The sequence below is a fragment of the Phalangium opilio genome, unplaced genomic scaffold (genome assembly GCF_054372755.1).
Source record: "Phalangium opilio isolate 3A_F unplaced genomic scaffold, DU_Popi_V2 ptg000113l_1, whole genome shotgun sequence".
In the NCBI taxonomy this organism is placed as follows: Eukaryota; Metazoa; Arthropoda; class Arachnida; order Opiliones; family Phalangiidae; genus Phalangium; species Phalangium opilio.
The window spans coordinates 3,797,203-3,808,608 of NW_028324209.1; positions in this window are offsets into that span (position 1 = coordinate 3,797,203).

The window sequence follows — 11,406 nt, forward strand, 5'->3', positions numbered from 1 at the left end:
AGAATTTGAATCTGAATATTTTGTTGCTTATCAATGTGGTACAACTTATTTTTCCCCCAAGCTGTAACTGAAAATGTTCTTTATGAACTGTATGGGAGTAGAATTTGTGTAGCAGCGTCTTCCTTGGACCAAGTACAATTCCTCATTTACTGTTATATTTCATTGGACGGCCTTTCTCTGGCAGTAACATAATTTAATGTTCCAATGCCAAGAGTATTGTTAGTGTCGTCCCATTCACTAAATATGACCGGACGACATATTTTTTTTTTCTTTTCTCAACTAAAGAGAGGGAGAGAGAGGTCAATAATGGTCAGTAACCTTCTTCCTAAATTACAAGTATATTGTATAAAGTATAAATGCGTTTTAGTCATTCCAAAAATTTCATTGAAAATCAATTGCCTAAATATTGTACTTGCGATGTCAATATGAGATTTAGCATTATGTAGTCATCCACATTCGATTTATTGCGATTGTAAATTGCACTTGAACAAAATAATATATATAGTGTGTTTCTGATAAGTCTGCACCTTAAATAAAGGGGTATGTTGTTTGGGTGATTTTGAGTCGAAAATGTGACTTCTGTGACATTTTTCTGTCACTGTTTTCAAGTTAAGATTGCAGTTTTCGATGGATGACCCCTTTAAATTTAATTACGAAACTGAAAGACAATGATTTTCTAATTTAATTAAGGGGTCATCTCTAAAACACTCGAATCATAACTCGAAAACAGGCGCCCCGGACGTCAAAATGTCATATAAGTTACATTTTTGACTCAAAATTGCCCAAAGAACATCCCCCTGGGACTTAATTTATGTTAGACTTATCAGAAACTCCCTGTATAGTCATTCATTGCCCATATTTCTCTCTCTCTCTTCTGATCTCTTCTGTTTTTTGATCCTTTCGGTTTGTTGCTCGTGGAAGCAACCGGACCTGTAAACACATATCTTTTCCGACTGGATAGGGAAACCGGAGGAACCGAGCTAGGATTGTACGTAACCGCTCCAATCCAAGGAGAAATGTGTCAGGGTAAAACGACCGTGAAAAGGCTGCCTATATAGATGTGTATAGTGAAGATCGCCTCCTTTTTTTGTCTTTCGTGCAAGTTAGATGTCCGTCATGGAGTATAATAAGGAAAAGGAGCCCCAACTTTAGCTTAACTATAGGTTTCTACGAGCACAAGGCATGCTAGGCGCAATTACGAGATAGATTATTCGTCAGAAATAATGATTAGTCTAGTGAGATGATGAGATCTTCCCACAAAATCCGCTTATAGATATGTTTATATAATGGCTACACATTGTTGTATTCCTAGTTTATATTTTATTTTGCTAAGTTTATGCTTAGGGAAAAGCATTCTTGGATAGCTTCGTAGTACTCATTAGCGAAGTTGAATACGAGAGAATTGGTCTTCCGACACATTTCTGTTCAATACCGTATATATTGTTCCGGATTAGATGTACGCGACTTAAACTCCTGTATAAGATTTGGAGTCAAATTGTTAATCGGCTATTTCGGCCCACTTTCCCCCCCCCCTCTATTTCGATAGCTTACGATACCTGGGATGTACTGCAGTAAATTAAGAACGTATTAACGTAACAGAAATTAACAACGTAATATTGTGCAGCTGTACTTTCAGGATGTCAGTTAAAACTTGTGACAGTTTTATTATCCAATATTCCTAATAACTATTTTCAATGTACAATAGTTTATCGCTGCTTCATCTCCTATTTACTATATACTCTTTGTTCCGCATAGCGTAGAGGAAAGTTGGGCCGTTCTTGAGTTAGGTGGTAGGTAATAGCTAGCTGCCCGTTTCCATCTGACGCTACGCTATCTGTATATACAGGGTGTTTTTGAAAAGTCCATCAATAATGAATAGACGTGTTTATTGGAACATTTTGAGTCGAAAATGTTCTATGACTATTTTCCGTCCGAGCTACTGTTTTCAAGTTGGAATTGGAGTAATTTACGTATGACCCCTTAAATTTAATTAGAAAATTGAAATAGAACTGTAATTTATTTAAGGGATCATCCCTAAAACATTCAAATCATAACTCAAAAAGTGTGGCTCGGACGACAAAATGTCATAGAACATTTTCGACTCAAAATAGCCCAATAAACACGCTCCTTCATTATTGATGGACTTTTCAGAAACACCCTGTATATGTACTGGGTGTTTCTGATAAGTCTGCCATAAATTAACTAATTTTGGGTCGAAAAATGTCCCATTGGGCAAAATGGAGATAGAAGTTACATTGTCGACTCAAAATCGCCTAAAGAACATAATCCTTTATTTATGGCTGACTTATCAGATACACCCTGTATGGATATACACTAGCTCGATTGCTGGTTGCATTCGCAATATCATTATCTGCAGGCCGGTGAGATTCTACACCGTGAGTAATACGCGTTCCTGGGAGAATAACTCGAAACAGTCACGTTCGTGGCCCCATTCTTAGCGGCGCAACCAAACATACTTGTATACTCATACCATTCTTTCCTTCCGAATGAAGCGTTCTCTCTTTATATGTATGTGTATATCTATAGCATTTTCTTACATCCTTAGTAGTAAATACTGTATATACGAGCATCAAGCCTTCTCTTAATCTTTATCTTTTCTCTCTTCAGTTTTCCACTCTTGTATTCTATTTCCATTTCATTGCTTGCTTTGGTCTGGCTCGAGGCTATACCCCCTATCACTGTTTCGGTGCCATTGTTGCCAGTTTAAATGGTTTGGGAGTAACACTTTAAAGCAATTGTACTCTAGTTTTAAATACCTGAAAATATTATAAGGCCTTGTAAGTTAAAAAATCGAAAACAATTTAAAAGAATTTGGTATTTCAAGATGGCCGCCGCTCTCAAGATGGCGACTATCATAAGAGTCTCGTCTTTTCTTTTGGTTTAAAAGATCTTTAGTTCGCGACTGTGATTTACTCCATCGTCAGGGACCCAGGGCATTTCTTGACCATTTGTAGATAAAAACCCTGATTTTGACCTTCTTAAGACTTGGCAATCTTACCCCTCAAAAAATATCAACAGTTGTCGAAAGGGAGCAGAGGTCATATCAACAATTTTTATCTCTTTCTCTCTCGCGTTGGGATGGAAGTTATGAAAACGAAGATAAGTTCTGTATGAATTAATGTTAGTGCTTTCGGATGTATCCTAAAAGATTTGCTGATGGGGTTTACTTATAGGGTTTGCTTTTCTTTTGGAGTTTTTGTCTTCAAAGTACTTTTGGTTAAGCCCACATTTAGGGTTAAAGGTCACCATATATTTTCTACGGGTGCCCTGTAGAAGTGTTTGCGCTAGCAATACACCACGGTTCAGGGGGAAGCGTTGTTTAGGGCTGATTCATATTTAAATTAACAGTCAAATCAAAATGTAAAATAAAGAAGTTAAGGTGAATAACGATAGATTTGAAAATAATTTAATAATACCGAAAACGAGGCTTTATTTTGGGCGCATCCAAATTAACCTTGACAATCCCTTAAGGCATAATTATTCCGAATTTTTCCACCTCCCCCCTCTCCCCACAGAACCTTGATTTTAATTTTTCAAGAGCGCCTTTTGTTTCGAGTGTTTTCCCCGCGAGTAGAAAGCGCCGCCCAGCGACTGATTTTCGAAACAAATCCTGTTAAATTTCCCCCAAAAATATCTTTGGACCGCTTCCCTTTCGGAGTGGTTTGCACCCACTGACGTCAATATCAAAATTGGCTCTTCCAAGTATGACGTCACGGCTGACGTATTGCCCGAATCCCAACGTTTTCCTGCGGGCAAGGAGCAAATCGATCGGATAAGAGAGTTCTTTTTAGTGAAGGATTCACCTGGCAGAAGCGAATTAAGATAAAGGCGGGCAATGGTGAAACTCGTAGCCTTTTCGAGGCCTTCTTGTCTATTCGGCTTTGTTCGGTGGACAGAATTAAGATACGCTAGCTGAGTTTTTTAGAGGTGAATGTATAGGCGAAATAGAGACTCTTCGATATCAGCGTGTATAAGGAGGGGGGGAGGTCTATCTATAACTCGATCGTGACGTCATATTCCCGGGGCTTTGGAATCTGATTGGTTCTTATTTTGTACCCGGTAATTGGATGCCCCGGCGCTTGCTAGCTGGAACACTCTTAATGAGTTTGAATATATATATAAAGGGGAAGTGTAGTTAATTTACAAATAAAATATCAGGCTAAGGAACCTTCCCTTTAATTATATAACCTCGGGGCCCCCGTATCGAATTTGCGATGTCTGAGGAATCAATTTAATATTTTAACGAATTTTCGCATAGGGAGGGACTCGCGACGGAATTAATCCTATGGACTGTCTCCTCGGGGCATGCGTTCATTTTAAAGCTGCAACGTGTTAAAATAGAGCTAGGCCCGTGTGAACATAGAAAATAGGCAAGACCTGAAAATACTAGTCTAATTGGTTTAAAACAAATACAATGTATCAGGGAAAATTATGATTATCTTTCAAAATTTGGGAAAAAATCTATGCTGCAGGACTTTCCCTTAAGGGAATGTTATTTTGGCGAATTTGAGTGGAAAATGTTCTATGGAATTTTGCCCTAAAAGCCACTGTTTTCAAGTTAAGATTTTTATGGACGGCCCCTTAAATTTAATAAAAAAACTGAAAGACAATGATCGCTAATTTAATTAAGGGGTCATCCCTAAAATATTCAAACCATAACTCGCAGACAGTGGCCCTTAGGGGAAAATGCCGTAGAACATTTTCGACTCAAAATCGCCCAAAGAACACCACACCCCTTAAGGACCACTCCATTTCTATTCCTCCCTGTTTTTTCACTTGAATATACGAATTTGAGTATACCTTTTCCTTTAAATTGGTTGACCATAAAAAAGCGACCTCTGACACTTTTATTTTTGGTATATTAGCTCAAGTTCTTGCAGTTTATAAAGGATTGCCCCAGGAATTGCCTTTGAATTTTCTTTCTTTTTTTTCTCTCATTTGTTTGGAAAAATCTTCCATCGCAGTCAGTAAATTTAAGCAATTTACCTCAGTGCGGTTCCTTTACTTTAAAGAAAAAGAAAAACCACGGTCGAGGTCATTTGCTATTCCAGACTCTTAAATTTCTTGGCCTCGCCAACTTAAAGATACGCATTTTTTATTATTTTTCTTTTCTTTGGGAGATTGGTTTTTGGTACGTTATAGACATATATATATATATATGCATATATTTCTTTCTTGTATTGGATTTTATTTTATTACCCGAGTTTGCTTGAAGATTTTTCTTTGCACTTCAAGATATGAATGTAATTTCAATCTCTTTCAAAGATAACTGTACGTTTTTCTATAATCTAACTCAAGAAAATAAGTATTTCATAAATATGTTTGGTTTTAACTAATATATTTATTAATTACTTAATTAGTAGCGATTTATAGAAGAATCCGTTAATAAGAAAATATTTTAAAACCTTATTACCTCAGATAAATAGATATATTTTAATTAGTTTTAATTTTTTAGTGCTTAACTTCAACGGGAATTTAACATCTCTATAGGGGTTTCGTAGAAATTGCATTACCCTGGTGATGCGCTTCTCCTTGAACACCGATGTGTCGCGGTGTAAACATTTCTACAGGGGCCGTAGGATTAGCATGGGTAGGAAAACCCCTAGATGTTGGCTTTGCCATATCTATACGATGTTTTAAATTAGCTTTATTAGATGAATTCAGAAAAAACCTTTTGGGGTGGATTTGGTAAAAGTTGGTTGCAACGCGGTTTAGTACAGGCAAAGGCTTACCTCCCTGCCTTTGACTGTAACAAATTGTGTTGCGTCCGACGTTAACGAATTCCACCTTCTCTTGATAAACGAAGTTAATTTATTTATTTATTAGACTGCGATAGTAAATCCAATATTCTTGAGGTGTAGACCGATATTTTTTTAAAAAACAGTTAATATTCAGTAATATAAAGCAATTGTCAATCAGTTAATTCGGTAATAGAAAGCAATTGTCAATCAGTTAATTCGGTAATAGAAAGCAATTGTCAATCAGTTAATTCGGTAATAGAAAGCAATTGTCAATCAGTTAATTCGGTAATAGAAAGCAATTGTCAATCAGTTAATTCGGTAATAGAAAGCAATTGTCAATCAGTTAATTCGGTAATAGAAAGCAATTGTCAATCAGTTAATTCGGTAATAGGAAGCAATTGTTAATCAGTTAATTCGGTAATAGAAAGCAATTGTCAATCAGTTAATTCGGTAATAGGAAGCAATTGTCAATCAGTTAATTCGGTAATAGGAAGCAATTGTTAATCAGTTAATTCGGTAATAGGAAGCAATTGTTAATCAGTTAATTCGGTAATAGGAAGCAATTGTTAATCAGTTAATTCGGTAATAGGAAGCAATTGTTAATCAGTTAATTCGGAAATAGAAAGCAATTGTTAATAAGTCAATTCGGTAATAGAAAATAATTGTCAATCGAATCGAATGAATTCCAGTTATTCATATACCTCACATGTGTTGTGAAACAATTGCGTATATTATATTAATTCATAGATCTGTTTCTAAGTTCGATTTCTAGTCCTGACTGCCTATGCCATCTAGGTCCAATTTATCGTAACATTTCTTGTTAACTCGGCTATGTCTTTGAATTTGAGGCTAACCCTATAGTTGAGTGAAACCACCGCGGGAGAAGCGACCGGGTTTCATCAGTTTAGTCGTGTTGTTCGATTTATCCCATAAAACGAGTCTACCGAAATAATAAATAAAACTATTTCTTCAGATTTCGATGTTATAACTAAAGTTCCCCGGGCTTTGCTTTCCTCCAAAAATCAGATATTTGTGGTTTACGATAAGGTTGAATCGGTTAGTCAGACAATTTCAACTTAAGTTGTCCGTGACTCGTTTCTTATCTAGTTTATTTTTTTATATAATATCCCTCCACTCTAGTATCGTACACTCTGAAACTTTTAAGTGAAATAAACTGTAGAGAAAGCGAGTATCTCTTTTGGTTTACGGCAACATCATATATTTCCTATAAAGGTGTAGGTACAACTGAAGTTATGAAAATATACCAAGGTTCCTTTAAAACAAAGTGTTTCTGAAAAGTCAGAACTTATGGGGGGTGTTTGGGCGATCAAATTTTGCCCTAAGTTATGATAGGAGTGTTTTAAGGATGACCCCCGACTCGAAAATATGCAAAGAATATCCCTCATATTCAAACCATATGTATGGAAAACACTAAATCAATGTTGATTTCTAGAATTTAACGTTTTGTTTTGGTTACCTTTGGGTTAATTTACTTTTGATTATACGAAGCAATTTTATTTGAAACACGACCGTCTCTTTTCGAGCTTAATTCGATGGAATGGAGCTATTTCGATTTCTATATATATACTGATACTTGGCTATCATATCTGAGATAAATTGTTAGTTTTTTCTGAGCTTGTCTCATGGACAAAGCTAGGCCTAATAAATATAGGGTATTGAAAATATTTAGAACGTCAGCAACTTATCCACCCGCCATTTTCAAAGATGGTGGCGTATTAAAAAGCTTTCTTAGTAAGTAAAGTAGTTAAGATCAATGTCCATTTCTTTAAATAAAATTTTCGAGACGATTTCAATTAGATTCGCTGTTTATAATAAGATTATTTCTTAAAGCAAACATTCCATCGAAATAACAATCATTTACTTCATCTTTTCTTTATTATATTTTTGGGATATTTTTATTTATCTCTCTATTGTTGTTATTTGCATTTGTTGAAATTTGTATAAGGCTATTTTTGAGCGAGTATATATTGGAAATGAATAACTATATTGTATAATAGAGCTCTCGGAGTCCCTGCTGGATAATCTAGCTAGCTTTGTATAGATTATAATTTGAGATTATATAAACATAATTTATGACATATTATAAACTATATAGTACGAGGAAGAATTTAACGTAACGTTGTTGGGGGGAAAAGGATTATTTCCTAATCTAATGAGGTCATGTTTTCGGACGTAGGCAATTATACATAAACCAGATTTTAATTAACTCTTAGATCTTTGTCACGTAATTAAGCGTAGGGCCATCTGCTTTAAAACGATTCCGAATTTTACGTAATTGTTTCCGGCCGACTGCGAGACTGCATGCAGACCTACTTTTATTTTAATTTCAATACTTAGGCAAAATAGATTTTAAATCGAGACTGCAGTGGTAATTGAGTTTATTCGAATAATGGAATAAATATACGCTAAATAGAGATCTAGTTAATTAGAATTGTTTATTTTTTGCCTAATTTAAAGAAATTATTAATTAAAATTCAACACAAACTTGAGTTGAGCTTTGAAACATTTTTAGGCCAATAGACAAGATTCTGTGTTTTAAAAATTCGCAGTTGCTAGTTGGTTTTTATACAAATACACGTTTAATTTATCAAAAAATTATCTCCTAAACCCTTGAAAATGTGTATAAATTTATCGGAAATATTTTTTGTTCATTAAAAAGCGTATCTTCGAAGATTCGCCGAGGCTTAAATGTACCAAGGCTTAAAAACCTTAAAACTCTAATTAGCAAGAACGAAACGTTTTAGCATTAGGAATAGATTTTCTTAGTTTCAATCTAATTATTCAAAATAAAGTTGTGTCTATAAATACACCCTACTCTTGAAAGTTAATCGATGAACATTCTTACTCAAATTTTCTTTGACTTGTCTCGTACGTTCTGGTCCCGCTTTTAATTGCAATTACAAAATGGAATAGGGATGTTATTTAGTCTAATGTAATCTCTCTTCGCATTTTCTCTTCCGCTCCCAAAATAATTAGGCAAGGGTTAAAATATCCTTAATGGAAAGCGTGCATGCCTGGCTCCGTTTGGCCTTCGCGCCGACATATACTGTAGCCACCGCCGCATGGACAACTTTAATTAGCAGCGCTTACAATGCCTGGATCCATCCTAAACCATTTGTAACGATCACTGTCTATAAAGATAGACGGCACGTGGAAATTCGTTCAAGTTGGCTCGCTTATTGCGAGGGAGAAAATGTAGGTCAAAGGGAAATATTTAAGGTTAATTGTTGGCGAGTTTACTGTTAGTTAGCAGGAGTATATTTTGAGATTAAAGGTCATTTCAGTTTAAGGGCTAGGGAATTTCTGGGTAAAAGGTCCAAGCTCGGACTTCACCACGTGAATCGAGATGAAGGTGAAACGTTACTAAGCCTAAATTCAAACTTTTCCTTGTTCGTCTTTGCTGACCTTTCCTTTCACAAGTTTTAATCACGTGACCCGTGATGTAACGAGTTTGAAAAACGTGACCCTTACTTTCACGAGTTTGAACCACGTGACTCTAGACTTCACGAGTTCGAATCACGTGACTCTAGACTTCACGAGTTCGAATCACGTGACCTTTGTCTAAATCACTTGGATTCACGAGGAATTTTCAGTTGAATTCTTCTCTGGGATCTAGTTAAGTTTCACACGCAGTTTAATTTATTAAAATAACCAAATCCAATTAACTTGTTCACGAGTAAGTAGCTTCACTTCCGAGTTATTGACTCCTGAGGCTAACGTAGCCTTAATTCACTTTATTCCTACTTAATCTTCGAACGAAAAAAATGCATCAACTTTATTAGCCTGATTCTAAATGAGTCCAATGGCATCTAGATAGCCATTTGAGGCTATGGCTCGCTTGACCATGTAGGAGTGTTAAGCTTAGCCTACTGACCTAGCGAGCAATTACTCGAGGTATAATCTACTTTGGATCGCTTGTTCCCTCGTCTATTCATCTATCTATCATAGAAGCGTCTAAATATAACGCGGCCCTCCCAAGGAAGGGACCACCGCCCAAAATCGCCAGCTTCTGGCCCCCATTTAAAGTGACTGTGACACCTTTATTCGCACTATAATAACAATCGAATTGAAATTACGAGTAGTGTATTCCAAACGCTAAAAGGGTTTCTGCCTTTTTTTTCCCCGTTGAATTAGAATACGTCCAAAACTTGTCACGTTCACTTTAACGATTAGCCGAAGGGGCTAGCTGCCGTGCAGCTTTGAAATTGAGACGTAATCGCTGTATCGGATTAATTATTCACTACCAGACTTATCTCTCCCAAAGCTTGACCGCTATATGGGCTTAGTTATGGGAATTCGGCCGTTATATGTATGGCTCGGCGATCGCTATCTTAAACCATGGGCCTTTTTTAATCAAGGAATCTTTTGTAAATATTTAATTTCGCGTATAACCACGAAATATGATTCTTTTTTATTTTTTTATAGACTTTTTAAATAAATATCCGGTTCAATTTATTTTTTAATATTGAATTTATTCGAATATAGTATAGATCCCTAAAAAATATTTAATTTTAAACTTCATTTTTATACTTTTTTTTTAAATCTGACGAAATATTTGAATATATAGCGTATATTATTTGAAATATTCGGTTGGCCACGTTTTACATTTCGAATTTGCACCAAATACGGCCCGTGGCTTTTTTGACAAAAAAAAAAAAAAAAAAAAAAAAAAAATACACCCGAGCTATAGCGAACAAATAAAAAAAATGACTCATCTCTTTTCTATTCCGGATCAAAATACGTTAGAAGTTTAAAGTAAATATGATCTTTTGCATATTCAGCGTACCGCTCCGATACATGAATCTATTAAATATCTCACGAATATTGATATATAGAATTTTTCTGATAAGTCTGATAAGGTGAATGTTTTTTTGGGTGATTTACACTTTAATGATATAACAGGGTTGATACAAACCGGGAAAAATCAGGGAAATAAATTGTTGACAAAAACTTCAGGGAAATTTCGAATTTTTAGTAAAATTCAGGGAATCAGGGAAATTTGCGTCAAACATGGGCCGAGTAATTAAGCAAAATGTTCGTGAACATTTCCTCCATAGGATTAGCATTACACTGTACTTTGGAAGCTTGGAGGCTCTAAACTCTATTTATGTTATGCGGATCAAAATACTATGTTGGGATGTGATCAGGACCCGGATTTAAGGTAGGGCAGGGTTCATACAAACCAGGAAAACAGGGAAAACCTGGAAAAATCAGGGAAATAAATAGTTGACAAAAACCTCAGGGAAATTTCGAATTTTTAGTAAAATTCAGGGAAATCGGGAAATTTTCGTCAATCAGGGGCCGAGTAATGAAGCAAAATGTTCATAAACATCCCCTCCATAGGATTAACATTACACTAAACTTTGGAGGCCCATAAACTCTGGTTACATTAGAGATACGGGGATGTCCTTCGATTATGTAATAGTCCTATTTGCTCCCTCCCCCTCCTTCGTTAACATTTGCTCCATAGGATACTCCATATACGGGAAAAACCTGGAATTTCTCTCAGGGAAATTTGTTTACCAAAAGTTGTATGAACCCTGATATACTTTTTCTTCTCCTCTTTAACATCTAGCCCAGAAAAAAAAATAAAATCATATATATATATTTAATTAAAATGGTA